The 18,072-nt window shown below is 38.5% G+C and overlaps 1 protein-coding gene across 7 annotated transcripts in view; it reads right to left on the bottom strand.

The window, feature by feature from the left end:
• CNTN5 (contactin 5) overlaps positions 1 to 18,072 on the bottom strand; it is a 5,719,910-nt gene that overhangs the window by 5,543,973 nt on the left and 157,865 nt on the right. The window lies entirely within an intron of this gene.

Raw genomic sequence — 18,072 nt, 5'->3', positions numbered from 1 at the left:
GAAGAAGAATATGTATCCAGTTCTGAAGCCCATAAAGAATATTATTACAGTCTGTCACTACAAATATATTCTGATTGGAAGTTCATTAGGAAGAAAAAATTACCAAAGCTGCGCTGGATTAAATTACCCTAAAATTCCATTTATTCTACCAACTAGTGGAAGTAGACCAGCCTAGCTGTATGCTTCAGAAAGTAGAAACCAGGGGAGAGACAATCAGAATTTATGATGCTGCAGTAAAAATGTAATATAGAGACAAAACTATTAAAACATGTATAGGTTAGTAAGGAACAGTTGTGATCAGTGGTACGTTTTAATCTCTGGCTTTGAGAATAAATTTCTAATGAACAGAAGTGGAGAAAATGGTTAGAGAGAGATCTTTGGTCAAATTTGCATCAATGTATTCTTCTTCTTGTCACTAGGAGAGTACATAAGGAGGAATACCTACAAAATTAGCTATTTGAGAAGTGGGACATCAGAATGGGAAACCACACTTCTTGATTATGTATTTTGCCAACAAGGACCTTATGGTCTATTCATGGGGCATCAAGAATTACATGCTTGGCTAGTCTGCAAGGTAGTTAGATCCTCTGGAATGTGAACTCCATAAAATAATCTGTTTTTCTGGAAGGTACACTCCCAGATCCTTGTGGTCTCTCCATTGAAGGGATACGGTTGAGCTCTTCCCTGAATGTTGAGGTACTGTACTACTGCAGTATTGCATGAACAAATGGGAATGTAGTTTTATGAAGTTATGTACAACAGAACTTGGAAAGAAAGGACAATTGATTTCTAATATCTAACTTACTGATGTGAATTATTGATTCTTATCTGGACCAGAGTCTGTGCTGAGAGAGCTGGACTGAGGCCTTCCCATCTCAGTGAAGAAATATCCACTCTTTCTGTAATTTTGGTAAACAGTAAAACAAAGGCTTTGACTTTTAGAAGGCTAGCAGAGAGACCACGCCAATTCAGATTTCTATTGCAAAATATGGATATTTTGAAAAATGAATTAAAGGAATCTGAGTTTGGGAACTGCTGTTACTCTTGTGGTCTGCTGAAGCACCTTCAAACCATATATCTTATGTGGCAGCTGCAGTACCAAGGCTTTTGTTATTCCAAGAGATCTGAAACACAGGCCAGGCAAAGAATGATCTCTTGATGAGAGAAGCTGAAATGCATAGTCATTACTTGTTGTTCTTCCAGGAAAAATATGCTTACTATGACTTGCTGACATGAGAACAGCCTATGAAAGTCAATAGCTAGGTAGGAATGAGGTGAGCCTTTAAATTATTAGCACAGATCTTTATTTCATATGTGTTGGAAAATGTTGCCTGTTTTACTCAATCTAGTCATTTAGATGTCTGTGCCACAAAATGTTGCCACCAACATCAATCACATTGTTTATTGGTTAATAAGTTCATTGGTTCTTCCCACTAATTGATTGGGTAGATCATTAGTTTCTCACACAGTGCAATTCCCAACTGCAAGATTACGTTACTTCTATCCATAATGAATTGAGGACCCATATCTGAGGTATATTTATGATTAACCATCAATTTGTCAAGGGTGCTTTTCAATAAGCTTAGGGATCTACTTTTTTTTATATGAGGGGTATGTTCCAGAGTACAAAAATGTTTTTGGAGATATCTCATCATCAGGTTCTGTTTATGGTGCTGTGGACATTTAGGTCTCTAGTATGGGTTTTACTGGTGCTACTAGTGCTGGGAATAATGTAGGAGGTAGCACATGACAGGGCCTTTTGAGGCCATGTAGAGTAGGTACAGGTCATCCTGCAGATATCTGTAGCAGACACAAAACAGAGAGAGCACACACTTTAATTGTTCTTCATAGGTCATATAATTCAGGCCTCTGATTATCTTAGTGAAGAAACTTTTGTTTTGTTTTGTTTTGTTTTTCAAGATTTGACATGTTATGGGCAAGCACAGTCACTGGAAGCATTACATTCAATTACGTGCTTAATTAAGAAAGAGTTGAGTGGAATGATAACTTCCCTAGACATAGGAGAGTTAAATTTGCTAATCATCTAGGCTAGGTAGAAGAATTTTCCTACCACTGTGCATGCACAGTGGTCTATGGAGAGCTTATTTTCTATAACACTGACCATGTCCCTAATAAATGTATACATTTTGAGGAGGGTATCATTTATCTGGTAGTTATATGTATACTTGAATTTTCTGAAGGACACAGTACTACTCTTTTAGCATTTACTTTTAGATCATGGACCTGGCACCAACTGCATGTCCATGATAGAGCCTCTTGTCAGATTTGGGGTCCTGTTGATAGCTGATGAAATCTCCGAGTTTGTAGTTTCTGTAAAATTTGTCAGTCAATGACCCTTGCAATTTCTTTGGAACTCAAAGAAGTAAAATCCAAACAGGAGTGGTCCTAGTAATGAGCACTTGGGACCCTATCAGTAGTGACCTTTTTATAAGCCAGTGTACTCTAATTCTAATTTGTTGGGATTGTATCTGTAAACCAGTTTGCTATCCTGTGGATTACATATGGATTAACAGTTAGTCTCACACGTTTGTCTAGAATGCCTGAATGTGGGATGGTATTAATTGATCTGCCAGGTCTAGATATATACTGTGTACACTGTTTTGCCTTTATCTGGTGACATGGAGACCTTTTAATAGAAGTCCACTAAGTTTGTGAAGGCAGAATCTTCACTTCATTAATCAAAGCTGGTTAGGATCAAGGGATGATGGACTGCCAATATTTATGTTTATGGGATCTATAATGATGTTGTCAATTATCTTATTGATGAGACTGATAAGGTTTAACAGTAAATAGTTGCCAGTGTTAGTTGTGGTACCACTTATATGGAAGGGGTCCACGATAGCTGTTCTCCATACATCTAGAAAGAAACCAGTTGTGAGGCTCAGAATGAACAGACATAGGAACAGGCCAGTGAGAAAGTGCATCATTCTAACAGGGAAGATCCCTGGTATATAATATGTGAGGAAGCAATTTTGAGATCATACTTAGGTTCATAGGTTCATACTAGGCTATTTGCCCTAGGGCATTTATAAGCCTAGCCAGAGTGTGTTTGGCTTTCGCCACCCATTTTAAATTAATTTTGCTATGCCCTTTTTCGAGGTTAGTATACTGTGCCTCTGTCTACCAGTGACACAGAAGTGATAACTGGGGTAAACCTACAATCTCCCATCCACTCATCAAGATTCCTCTTGAAGAGAGTCAATGAGGGACTCTGTCTAACCTGGACTGGGATTTTATTCCAGAGTGAAGAGAGCCTCTGGGTTATGAATCTGTCCCTCCACCATGTCCTATTTATTTCAGTGCTGAGGTTCAAGTCCCTCGAGCGCGTAGCTCAATGGGATTTGGATTTTCTGAGGTGCAGCATGTCCATTAATTCCGTGTTGGACATGGCTTTATACGTCAGGCACAGATCGCCTCTGAGCAAGCAGTATGCCACTGAATAGAGCTGGAGTTTCTTTAACCGGGCAGCATATGGCATCTGTTTGAGCCCTTTGATCCTCTTGGTGAGGTACTTTAGGGGTCTTCCCAGTTGCTGCAGGTGTCTGGTAAGGTACATCCCAAAAGGGGCATTGTACTCAATTATGGGCCAGATGAGGGATGAGTAAAGAGGCATGATGACCTCCCCTGATCTAGATGTGAATCTCTTCATGATTAGGTGGGCTATATAAAATGTTTGTCTAACCGCTTTGGCCACATGGTTGTCAAATGAGAGATTGCTATCAACTTGGGTCCCCAGGTCCTTAATTACTTCTTCTGTACTTAATGGATTACCCCCTATGTGGTAATTTGTGGGCACTTTGTTTTTGCCAAAGGCGATGACTATACACTTTTTTGGCATTTAGCTTGAGGCCATGGCTCTGGCACCAGTTGTCTGTTTCTATGAGGCCCTTTTGCAGGATGCTTGTGTTGGCTGGAGAGTCGATTATGGCACCCAGTTTGCAGTCATCTGTGAACTTGGTCAGCCACAGTCCTTCCGTGTTGGCCTGTACCTCCGAGAAATATATACCGAACAAGAGAGGTCCCAGGACTGAGCCTTGTGGGATGCCACTTGTAACTGGTTTGGAGTCTGACATGGCTCCAGCAATTCTAACCATGTGGGTTCTGTCCTTGAGCCAGTTTGCAACCCATCTAGTGACATAGGGGTTTATATTTAAGCTGGTGAGCTTATCTATAATGCCCGAGTGGGGTACTGTATCGAAGGCTTTTGCGAGGTCCAGGTAGGCTGTGTGGACCACCTTCCCCTTGTCAATGGCCTTGGTGACTGTTTCAAAGAAATTGACCAGGTTTAAGAGGCAGGATCTGCCCTTAACAAAGCTGAACTGGGTAGGATCCAGTGTCTGTAGGACCCCAATATCTTTATTTATGAGTTCCATGATGATCATTTCCATAGCTTTGCAGACCAAGCTAGTCAGGCTTATGGGGTGATAGTTTCCAGGATCCGTTGAGGCACCACCTTTGTGGAGAGGGAACACTGTTGCTGTATGCCACTCTTTGGGTACATATCCTGTAGTAAGGCTGAGATTGAACAGTAGTTTTATGTTTGGGTTTAGCTCTTCTTGGAGTTCATGTAGGAAGCAGCCTGGGACACTGTCTGGTCCCATTGATGCTGTGTTTTTTGCTTCAGAGAGGGCGGCTCTTACCTGAGCATCTGAGATGTCAGGGGGGCAGCACTCTGCTGGGATAGATATTTGCCCTTTTGGTGGAGGGGGGGGAGTTTGCGCTGAACCTGTCAGCTAGGATGTTGGAAATGTCTGTGGGTTCGGTGTATTTTTTGTCATTTTCGACTAATTCTGAGCATATCTGGGAATTCCCACCCAGGTTACTAACATAACTAAAGAAAGCCTTGTGATTATCCTTAGTGTAATCTGCAATGTTTCTCTCGAAGCTGGCTTTAGACGATTTTATGAGTGCCCGTAATTTTTTGCTAATACTGATCAGAGATGCCTTCCCTTTTTGGGATTTTGCTTATCATGTAGTGGCTTCCTACTTCTATTGTATAGTTTGTTTATGGCTGGGGTCCACCAGACAGGATGTCTGCCTTTGGAGGATTGGGTCTTGGTTTTATTTGGGATTGCATGATCCATACATTCCCGAAGGTGTTCATAGAATGCATTTATAAAGGATTCTGCGGTCTGGGCCATATTTTCCACAAGCCTGGGGGCTTTGAAGGATTCCACCTCAGTTTTGAGGAGTGTAAAATTTCCTTTAGAGAAGTTTTTCACTGTGGTTTTCTGGGCAGGGGGTGGGGTTGGGATGTGAATATACAGTGAGATTAGTTTATGGTCTGATCTTACCAGTGAGGGATACACTTCTGGTCTGGAGCATAGAGTCCCCATGTTGGTGATGATCAGGTCCAGTATGTTTTCCCCTCTTGTGGGAGTGGTAACAAGTTGTTCCATAGCATTTGAGTTTATAAATTCTAGGAACCTTTGGGCTAGGGTGTTGGAGCTAGAGTAATGCTCCCAGTCTATATTTGGGTAGTTGATGTCACCCAATATAATGTTGTTTGGAGAGACCTTCATATTTTCCAGTGTTCTCAGGAAGGCCGACTGGGGTTCCTGGGTTTGGGAGGGTGGTCTGTAGCAGGGTATAAACTGGAGGGCAGTTTTCCCCACTGTTAGTTGCACATGCATAGTCTCTGATGCTTCGTGCTGTGCCACCAACCTGGAGGTCTGGGTATCTTTGACGAATATTGATACGCCCCCTCCTTTTGTGGTTCAGGCCAAGTTTTGGGGCCGAAAAGCATGGTATGAGGTATAACTTGGTAGTGCTGGGGTGCTCTCGGGAGCCTTGAACTAGGTTTCTGTTACTGCACAGATATCGATGTTCTCCATGCTAAGGAGAGTTTTGAGTGCATGCATCTTCAGGTTTAGACTTTTGGCATTGAGTAGCATTACTCTTAGTTTCTTATCCCTTGTGATACCTATGGAGGTGGGTTTGTCTTTTGAGCCTTGCCTAAAAAAGGCACTATGGGGGTAGCGAGAGCCTTTGCCAATATCCGAAAGCCCAGGGGTGACAGGTGCAAGCCGACCCTAGCGAAGCATCATGGCTTGTCGAGCATGTCATCCCAGGCTGACAGGCATTAGATCCCCTTTGAATGACACCAATACTTAAGCCAATTGTTGAAATTGATCACCTTGTCTTCATATTGTGGCATCGTTCTTGGTGAGGGTAAGATGCTACTCAAGGTCAGGGTCATACCGGCCTGGGCTACATGCTCAGAGAGCTCCTCTATGTCTCATTTCATGTAGTCCAGGGAGGTACGTCTCAGGTCATTCACACCAGCATGGACAATGACTGAGTCATATTTTTACTTGCCTTGGAGTGACCTGAGTGCTTGTGTTATGTGGTGGATCCTAGCACCCGACAGGCAGCTCACCGTGACCTTCTCCTTGTTCAGCCTGGTGAGCGGGACGTCAGTGTGCCTGATGATAGAGTCACCTATTACAAGTGTATCAGGTGTGTTGTTTAGCCTTAAGGGCTGTGACTGTTCGGCACACTGGCTTTGTGAGCTATGTGTTGCACGTGTTTTGTTTTGGGGTAGCGGTTGCTTGGGTGTCTGCTACAGAGATCAAATCAATACAAGTATTTACATTTGGTAGATTTGATTTTGTTTCTAAGTTGATTAACTTCACAAGTTTTGCTCCCATACTTGGTATCATTTTTCTGTCAGAGTTGGACTAATGTTCTGATGAAGGTCTTGACGTGAGAATAAAAACTTTGTGTATGCAACCATGTTGGCTATATGGGGTCCTGAAGGATTGGGGTGTGGACTCTTAAACAACATCTCGTCATCTGCCAGCTGCAGCAAATTTTATTTAGGAGAATTCCTAATAACAGTTGGGTTTGTGGGCAAATTAGTTTTTGAGTCCTAAAAGCAATAAATATTGAATAGTGATCAGCTGTAACCAGTGGCTGGTAACAATAAGCACAGAGTATTGTGATGCTATATTTTTAATGACCAGGTCAAATAAATTTGTGCTTCTGAAAGGGGAGTGAATTATCTTGTCTAGAGAGTTCAAAATTATAATTTCTAGGAAGCACTGCACATATATATTGATTTGTGGTATTGTACACCTCCCAGTTTATAGAAGGATAGTTGAAATTAACAAGAGAAATACGGTTTGATTTAATGTTGTGGGACTCAAGTTAAATAAATCTCATAAGCAGAAGGTGTCATACAATGGGGCTTTATAGTTTCCTTGCTATTATATGGGGTATTTTTCATCATTAGTATGATATGTATGAGTTTGAGGTTGTTTTCTGCTATCTAAGTATTACTGTGAAGGAACAATGGAGTTAAATTGACACACAACCACCTGTTACAGAGGCACCCTCTTTAGAGCATCTAGATTGGTGATAGGCATTGCGTGCTGGTAGGGAGGGTGTATTATATCACTGCGTTGAAATTAGTCTAATTTATGATGTAGGTGTTTAAACTTTGGGGGGGGGGGTCATGAGGGCTTCATGGAAACAAAAGTTCTTACCAAGGCTTGTAGCATTAACCAGAACAAATTTTATATTATTCTGATTTAAGTTTGTTTAGGCTAGTAGATGGAGTTTCATGAATTTGCCTAGAAAGGTAGTGTGGGGTTGGTAAAAACTTTGTCAATCTACAGAATCTCAGAATAGAGCATTGCAGACGATCCCTCAGAGAGTAGGCATGACTATCAAAGATCTCTATCCAGGAACCCCCCCCCCCTTTTAATGACACCGCTGACAAAGCCAACAAGCATATTTTGTTTATATTACAGCATTATTTTCTGTCAAGATAGGATGGAGCAAAAGACTAGTTGCATGTAGGCCTTCAATGCATAAACTGAGACTTCCTTTGTGTCTCTTTTCATATAATCCAAGTGTGAGAATACCACCTCATTCACTCCCACATGAGCAATGGCCATGTTGTGTGCATACCTGGGGTGAAGAGACTTAAGTATCCTAGCAACATGTGGTAGCCTAGCATCTGACAGACAACTCACCATTGCCATTTCCTTTATCAGCCTAATGACTGTTAACCTGCACATCTCACTAAAACCCTTTTGTGTGTACTAGCCGGTCCAATTAGCATTAAGAACAGTTCTGCTAGCTTGGTGAACCCTCTTAGTTTTAACTACTGCTGGGTGGTACTACATTTGCAGGAAAGGTGCCGCCAAGGAGACTGCGAAATAGGCTTATGCCTCAGAAACCTCTGAGTCTTATGAAGAGATTTTCGAAGCACCTTAATGGTGAATGTCTTTTTCTGTTGATTATCATACTTCTGTGAAGTAGTTGTGGGTAATGACATCCTGGTGGATGCTAAAACCTGCTGTTGTGAGAAGTTAGGCTCCAGTTTTGGTAATTATCCACACATCTCATATGTAAATTCAGTGTGTGGTAGGATTAAGTGTTTCACTGCCTTAGACTGCTTGGTGCTAATAGGCTTGCAACACAAGGTGCAATGATAGGCCACAGTCCTGTAGTTTGTAATCTGGTATAAGTAGGTAAACAAGTGAGTAATTAACTAACTTGACAGTAATATGCATTGTAAGCTTTTGTATGTTGCTTCAGGAGAATTAATAGTAGTATAGGTTTTGTGAACCAGATAAGTGTCTAGATCTAGAAGATGGATTAAGTAATATCTTGGGAGTGCCATTATTCTCTGCCAGTTATAACTATACAAGCAGGGTAAGATTTGGAGAAAACAACAATGCAATTAGCGTAGGATTTTGAAAGTGATCTATGTACATAAGAGAAGAATTGCTGATAGTATTTGAGTTTAAGAGGCATACCTTGTTTTCCTAGGCCCTGCTTTTGTGGCATGAAGAGATACACCTGATTTACTTAGGCCATGCCTTTAGCTGCAATTTTCTGACGTGTGCTTGCAGAACTTAATGGCAGGAAAGAGACAGTTATCAAGGGGAGAGGGATGCTGGCACATCAAACTAGCTAGAAGGTGGAGGAGGATGCAGCTGATAGATGACCCTATGGTATAGGTGGCACTGAACAGCTGACAGCTCTACATGGGAACTGCAATTCAAAGTTATGGTGGGTGATTGAATACAGGAGGACAATGGACATACTACCACCTGATACAGCTGAATTTGTCTGGTTCACCAATTAATTCAATATATTTTTTGTTCTACTACAATCTGATACTGCTGAATCCACTCACAGTAGATGTTTTGCTCTTCTATCACTGTCATAGGATTATAGCATCATTGCAGGCTACTAGGCTAATGTCCTGAGAGACTTTTTGGTCTCAACTATTCATGTAAAATATTAGCAGAAGATTTGATGAAACTTGTTGCAAGAGAAGCTTCTAATGGAAAATAAATATGTAAGAAAAGAATTAAAAAAAAATGTTGCTTGCATGCTGCTGATCTCCCTGCAAAGTGGTTGTCTCTACACACAGTATATAAGTATACTGCATAGACTGCACTGTGCCTAACTGCTGATCAATGCACAACTTAGTCTACATCAACCAGAGTGTACTATTACACAAATTCCAGCAATTTAAAAACCAGACTTTAAGCCATAAAATCAACTCCAACCTCATTTTCAGTGGGGGTCAAGGGATAAATCACTCAGAATACCTCAAGAGTCTTTCTTTCACAAAGCACCTGTTTGTGTCCAAACAAAACAATAGAACACTGTCCTTTAACAAAACAAGTAATCGCTAGAGAAAGCTTTACTCTGTGCATATTTGCTGAGTAGTAATAGCAAACACTAATCAGAAAACTATTTTGCATGGATTAAGTAAGTCTCTATTCAGTAGTATTTAAAAACAATGTTAAGTGAGACATTTTGTTTAAATTGTAAAATCTGACCATGATTTACAACCCATGTCCCTACAAAAATAATATAATCTGTACATTTCTGTACGCTCACGTGATGCAAGTACATAGTGGTGGCATCACTTTAGTTCAAATGAATTGCAGTTGTCAGTCCCAGGATCATATGACTTCAGTTCCTTGGGTCTCCCTAATACTTAATTGCACCCTATCCCCCCACTTTAACAAAGATCATCTATCCTGTCTACATAACAAGTGAAAGTTGAGAGTCTGGTGAATTGTTCTTTTCATCAGAGACAAAAACTTAAAGAAATATACAATATGCAATCAACTTTTTTTCTTTTAGTTTCTTTATTTCTATCTTTCTGTCTTTTTTCCTTCTTTCTTTCTTTTTTTTTTTTTTTATGAGATCCTTCTCTTGCAACAAAGTTACAGAAACAACAAAGTTAGTGGCAGTGTAAGAAACAGTGTCAAGCTGTATTAAAGCAAAGGACACTTAGTGAGACTACCTGTGAGCCAGGAGCAGTCATCTGAAGGGTCCAACAAGAAGTGCAGAGCAGCCCAACTATTCTACTGTCAGGTTACAAACAAAATAAAAAAGTAAATAAACACAATTAGAAAAATAAAGACTTTGCCACTGGAATGTGCATTATGGCCTACATGCTAATCGTCCTGTTGGGCAATGCCTGAAGCATGCATTATGCATTGGGAATGTTCTCACTACTCTTAAAAAAGTTTAATTCTAATAAGGAAAATAAGTCATCATTTTGCGAATTGTTGTAATGATGACATGTTTTTCCTGTAACTCATCAATTTATTAGTTTCTCTTGAGTAAGTAATGCTTTTCATTTTTTTTTCATCCTGAATACATGTCAGCAAGATAAAGCTAAAGAGGATGTTCTCATCAATCTCTGTGAGATTATCTTTCAGAGCTGTCCTAAATTAAGATCATATTTAATAAATCAACTCATTCAGTTACTGCTTACCCACCTACAGTAAAATTATTGCAGGATTTTTCGCTACGAGACAACTGGGACAGCTGTTTTCTCTGTTACTCATAAAACACCTAAATATATGTCATTACATAACATGATACCAGGAATTCATTGTGCAACATTTTTAGAATTACAAATTAGTACATTGAACAGCTAATGATTTTATTTTATTTCTACTTTGCATTATAAATGAAATGTTCTCTAGATTCTCCTGAACAGGTATTATTTTATTTACATTATTGTATTTTGGGAAGTAATGCTATCAGATTATGTACATCACTATTACTAGAATTTTTAAGTATTTGTTCATTCTTTCATAGGGTGGAATTTCTGTATAAATGACTGTTGGCGTAAGAGGAAAAAATGCAAAAAGAACAAATATGCGTGTCTTATGCTTTGTGCATTCATAGTATGCAATCATATTAAATGCAGAGTGTTATAAGGCTTATATTCATACTTAAAATCCATACTGAGAACTCAGTACAGCCAAACACTGACAAAATGTCTAGGAAACACAGACATTTAATATTCAACTATATGTACAACAGGAAATCAAGGTGTGTCATGACATTCTTTGATTATTAGCAGATAGATAAATAATGCAAGGTGGCAAGAACAAATGCGTGAATCTACTCTAAAGGGAGAAAACAAAAAATGCTGAAATGTAATATTAGTGAATTAAATAAATCCTGTTCTTACTGTTTGGGAATTTGGCATTTATCTTAAAGAATGTGGTCTCACCTAGCAGTTTAGTATATTTAGTTAAGTCTATGAGATAGTAATAAGCTTCATCCTAGATTGTGGGTTTCATTACCTCAATCACCATATGCATAAAATCTAATATAAATAATAATCTAGTCATAATTCATAATAAAATGGCAGACAAGGATTCGAAAAAGTCACTTAAACAGATAAATCTTTAGATCCCACAAGTCCAATAAAAATTGGACTGAACTTCTGTCTGTCTAGGCATGTAACACTGAAGTATCAGTTGTGTAACAAATAGCATACTCCCTTTGACACAAAAGGTTGTGGTTTCTATTCCCACATGAGGTAGCTTGAATTGCTGATACTGGACTGCAACATAAAGGAAGTGCTGAACTCCTTAGTGTACCATCCTTCAGATAAAATGTTAAACTAAGGCCACACCTGAATGCAGGTGTTTCAACCTTTTGGATTATGTTCCTAGTTCAGTCTTTCTTGTAAGCTTCTGACCTTCTTATAAGAACGGATTATATTGTCTTGGTTTTCCTTTCCTATCACAGTGCTCTAGTATGAGATATGTTGCATATGTTCAGGTTTAATGAAGTCCATTTTTTGTTCTGTTATTTTCACAGGCAAGATAGATAGTTGGTATAAATGGTAAATATTAGAACAGACTCTATTAAAACTGGTTTATACTGCAACCTCTACATGCTTCCAAAACTAACATTTATAACAGGAACCTACTGAGTCATAATTAGTGATGTGGAAAAAACCTCCTCAATGTCAAGGGTTTTTAAATTGTTCAAATCACCACTATAACACTCTTCTGTACTTTATGTTCAGAGTACCAACCAGTGACACACTGTTGTGAATGCTTTCAGACTATTAGAGATTACAGAAGGATTATGTTTATGTTGTCAATTTATCTCTTGCAGGTGTAGGATATTAAAATGTTCATGATGCATTAATCAAATATATATATCAAAGCAAATGTTTTTTTTTTCTTTCTTTTTTTATTCTAAACACGCCAAGAATGCTGGAAAACACAAAAGATTATTGAATAATCAAGTTGACTCTAACCTCACCTGATCATGCACATACACACACACACACACACACACACACACACACACACACACACACAGAGTCATAAAAACATGAATAAGTACGACCACACTTGAAAATGGACATTTGTTGTGGTTTGAATGTAATGACATTGAATGACTGTCTGTGTATGTAATCTGCACCCCTCCATGAAGGTGGTTGCCCAACATAGAACCTGTTAATTACATAGTTACCTTACTGATTATATCATGAAAAAGTGAAAAAAACATGTTCACATTTTAGAAAACTCAACTATCTATACTGAAAATAGGTATATTAATCAATTTATCTACTGAAAATAGGTACGTTAATCAATTTATCTATCCGTCTGCCTATCACTCTGTCTATGTATGTCCATGCAGACCCACACACACACCTATATATATATGGTTCCATCAAATCAAGTTAGTTGATGCTATAATGATTGAAAGATAACTGCTGAGAACTAAAACACTGATCCACAAAGGATAAAAAAAAAATTCGCAGGTGGCAACCCCGCCTGTGACTCCCATGTGGGCACTGCATGCCCCTACACCTCCTGCTAGTTACACATACTAACTCTGACATCACACAACAGTGGAGAAAAGGGAATAGTCACTGATCCCATGACCTTCTGTTTCAAAAGAAAGTTGTGTTTATATATATATATATATATATATATATATATATATATATATATATATATATACACACACACACACCAGTCTGATATAGATGTTTGTCCATATTTTGTTATGCTTAGATTTTCTTTTTTTGTAACAGTTTTTATTGATTTTCACATACAAATCAAGAAGATTCTGTATATTATAAACAAATTAAGTAAAATAGAACTATATACAACAAAACTATTTACAATGCTCATAATATATACAAATTTCTATTAGTATTATTACATCTTATCTAATAGTTTCTCTCGTTTCAACCACGATAGTTTTTATGCGTTACTTTTGTTGTTCTTATACTGAGAGTTAGCAGTTTTTTGCACACAGTTTTGGCCAGTAAAATAAATTCAGTGAATGAGAGGATGTTTCTACTTTTCCAATTTGATGTGATAACTTTCCTTGCAATTGCCAGAAGGGACCAGAGAAGAAGCACTTGAGTCTTTGGGATATTTATTGGTATTGGTGCATTGAATACTAATATAGCAATAACCTACACCTGGGTGTGGGTAATGCTGGATTTACCCACGGTTGGCGTGGTTTGGTCGCCCTCGGGACCAAACAAAGCCAACCGTGGGTAAATACAGCATTACCCACACCCAGAAGTGGGTTATTGCTATTATACCATGACATTATTTAAGAAAAGAAACGATTACTTTTCTTAAATAATGGCATAGTATAATGCCTGTTTAATACCCTTCCGCAGATGTCTGGCATCTGCAGCAGTTCTGATGTACTACGCACCTGCGCAGTACATCAGAGCTGTGGGCAATAGCAACGGAGAAAGCAAGATCTCTGTTGCCTTTTTTTTTTTACTGTTTCGCTATGTTAAATGGGTTTAACATAGCGAGACAACTTTAAAATAAGCAACGGAAATGTCCGTTGCTTATTTTAAAACTGTCTCGCTATGTTAAACCCATTTAACATAGCGAAACAGTAAAAAAAGCAATGAAGATCTTGCTTTCTCCGTTGCTTTTTTTTTAAAACCTGTCTCGCTATGTTAAATGGGTTTAGCATAGCGAGACAGCTTTAAAATAAGCAACGGAGATCTCCGTTGCTTATTTTAAAGCTGTCTCGCTATGTTAAACCCATTTTACATAGCGAGACAGTGTTTTAAAAGTAGAGTTATACTAATGGAAAAAAGTCCGGACGACCGGACCTTTTTCCATTAGTATAACTCGATTTACAATGTGCACGCTGGCCAATCAGCTTGCACGTTTTGGGGTGGTCATGGTATAATAACGAGTCAGAGATGTCACAATTGTCCGACCACAATGCCTTTGTGAAAACTTTAAATTCCTGCCAAAAGGGAGTAATTTTACAATTAAGTAACATATGGGCCCAATCTGCACATAATGGGCCCAATCTGCGCATAATGTTTTGTCACATCTCCAGCATTTATGGCTACTATTCTTTGATATTAACGCAATTTTATGTGGCGTCATGTAGCTCCTATGAATATTTCTCCAAGTGGCAATGCTTAGATTTTCTGATGCATCTACGTTACTGTATCTATGATGTCATGGCACTGCATTACACAGAAGAAGCACTATCTGGTCTATGTAACTGTTAGTGCAGGCTAACAACTGCAATTACATATTGGTTAATATGAGAACGAAAACTGTGCTGTGATTATCCCCTGTCTGGGTCAGTATAATACACTAAATTTCAAGTTCATAGGTTTGTACTAGGCTGTTGATCCAGGGGACAATTTGTATCCTAGCCACAACAGCTCATATGATAGGTACCCATTGACATGACTAATTTATACCTAGCTTCAACCCCTTTCAATGAGGCGTGAGGGGTCAAACCCAAGGTGCATTTATTTATCCAGGTTATGCTTAAAGAGGGTCATGGAACTACTTTTCTTACATCCAAAGGAAGTCTACTCCATGAAAGGTGTGTCCTTGGCAACATAAACCTGTCTCACCAATAAGTCCTATTTATGCTTGAGTAGAAGTTAAAAGCTCTTGAGTGAGTATTTAGGGAGTTATTAATTTTGCAGATGTGCAGAAGGCCGCACAGGATAGAAGCCTTTGAGGCTTTGAAGGTTAGACAGAGTTCAACTCTCAAGAATCTGAGGCAAACAGAAAAGAGAGAGAGGGCATTTTAAGGTTGTCTGGGTAGCTTATGGGACATGTCCCCTTAACTATCTTAATGAGGAAATGCTGAGGTCTCTCATGCTGGGTCATATGTTTAGACAAGCACATAGCAAAGGAGCCATTATAATCTGTTCTGAACCTGACAAGGAAAAAGTGAAGATTGATGACAATTTTCATAGATCTGGAAGAAATATTTCTAGTGATTAGTCTGACATGGTAAAAAGGATTTACTAACAATAGTGGATACATAGTAATCAAAGTATAGATTTACTGCATTTATATCACATTATCGAAAGATGAAAATAGTGAACGCTATTTCATCGGCCCCAAAACATCTAAACATGAAAATATCGAACATTCAGAACAGCAAATTTTTTCCCCATGGAAAATATTTGCTGCTCCGAAACACATACACACAACACAAGCACATCAAAGAAACAGCAAAAACACACATACACTTAAATTCCTACATTTAACGCTATACTAAACATATACTATCTATCCACTTACCTTAACTCAAACCCTAAGGTCTGTCACTACTGCACACTCACCTAACCCGCGCCCTAACCTTAACTCACTTAAACTGCCGCTAACCCTAAAGTCTGCCACTATTGCACACACGCCTAAACTGCGCCCTAACCCTAACTCACTTAACCCGGCCCTAACCCTAACGTACAAACAATCGCACACTTACCTGAACCCAACCTGTAACTTTCCACCAGAGCACTAAGAATAGCGAAGCCACAGAAACAGCCAACCAAATTCTTTCCCGAGGAAAGAATTCACTGTTCTGCATCTTTGCTATTCCTAGCCTTCGCTGAATAGTGTTCAGTATCAGAACATTCGAAGTTTTAATACTTCAATGTTCTGATATAGACCCGATTAGTGCAAGTTGCTCCCCCTGAAGAATGTGGAAGTCAGATGGAGAGTTAATGACAGCTCCAAGTTTTTCATCATTTGTAAACCTGAAGCTGCCATCAACTTTACAATAGTCTATACTTTAGAAAGTATAGTAGAGAGAAGATACATGGTGATAAAAGGGTTGCTCATTGTCAACAAAAGAAAGTCTCTGTGCCTCCATTTATATTCTCTACAGCTGACCATCAGGTATTTGGCTTTATTATTGTTTTTAGTGTCCCTGGTACTATACCCAAGGTTTGAGACTACAATAGTGACAGAATAGGAAAGGGAAGTGGAATAGGGCAGCAGAAACCATTACTTAAAGAAACTAGGTGGAGCAGCTGATGTCACATGCAACACAGCATGCAATTTAAATTTTCTCCACCCCAATGCTAAAATGCTAAAAACAATCTGCTATGCAATTATTGCACAATCCCCATCACTGTGGACATATCATACTGTAGGCAGAAACTCCTTCTCTCCCGAAGTGGGCCAGGAAGGTAGGACACTCCTTCCCATCTCCCACTTCCGGGAATCTTCAGCATCCTAGGTGATAGACAAAATCAGATTGAGTAGGTCATAGTCATGTCTCCAATCATTTGTGCCATGGAGCCACAGGATGGCTATTTCTTCCTCTGTCAGCATAAAGACTAAATACATTCCATTGCTTTATTGTAATAGCATGCTTCAATAAATATAACATTTGCTTTCATTCAATAGTATAACAAGTCTTTATATAAATATTGTATCTTTAACAGTTATACACTCTGGCACTGATAAAACAAAAAAAATGTTATCCCTATATACCTGCATCCCTTGGTTTTGTTTATAACATCAGAAGTAAATCTATGCCTAATTACTATTTCAACTTTTTGAGTTAAACTCATTTTAACTATATTTGTGACTGATGTTTTAATCAGTGGTTGTTCATCTGTTTCAAATATCTGAAAAGTTCTGCTACATGTATATGGAACACTAAATGTATTGACTATAAATGCTTCCTGAAATTAACTGTATGAAAATATCAAAACCATAATCCATCTTTGAGTTGGCTATTAGCAAGACATAAAACAGTTACCTTATCCACATTTTAATAAAGGATGGTTAGGTGATAATGTTGCTTTCTACCATGTTACTTTGGTAAAAAAGTACAATTTCTGATATTATCTTTGAATACTGGATATGTGTCCTGTCAGAAAAATAAACACAGGTTATCAGCAAATAAATTCGTTTTTATAATTGCTGAACTGCTTCAAGCTAAATGTAGCTAGCACTGCTGCATGTCTGGACACAAAAGCACCTTAAAGTCATACCTTTCTCTAAGAAGCTTCCCTCACATGTAATACATCATCAAATGATAACACACACTACTGATCATGCAATCATATTATCATTTGAAAGAAAAATGATGGGATGAACTGCAATGATATCTCATAATAACCAGTGCCAAACATTTAAAATTCAGTTTTACCGATTGTTTATTTTTTGCAGCAATTCCGCAGTTAAACTCCTGAATATTAAAACAAACAAAGCTTTTAAAGACAGCAGTTGATTACATATGAGCCTTTTCTTACCTGGTCCATAATCATTTTCATACATTTACATTCTACTTTTGTTTTTTTTTCTCTGTTTAGGGGTGCCTAATTGATAGGTGCAGTTAATATATAACAAGCAAAAAGTAGCAGTATCAGCTATGATGTCTAAGATGCTAAAGGGAAATTACCACTAACCATGTATGACTCGATTTACAAACATAATTTTTATACATTTGAGTATGCATAACCTGACATTTTTATAATGTTAGGTTTTCTGTACT

This window comes from Protopterus annectens, chromosome 5.part0 (genome assembly GCF_019279795.1).
Source record: "Protopterus annectens isolate FY-2018-M chromosome 5.part0, PAN1.0, whole genome shotgun sequence".
In the NCBI taxonomy this organism is placed as follows: Eukaryota; Metazoa; Chordata; order Ceratodontiformes; family Protopteridae; genus Protopterus; species Protopterus annectens.
The sequence above is the reverse complement of the archived record's forward strand: the minus strand, read 5'-3'. Positions and strand labels throughout refer to the sequence as shown.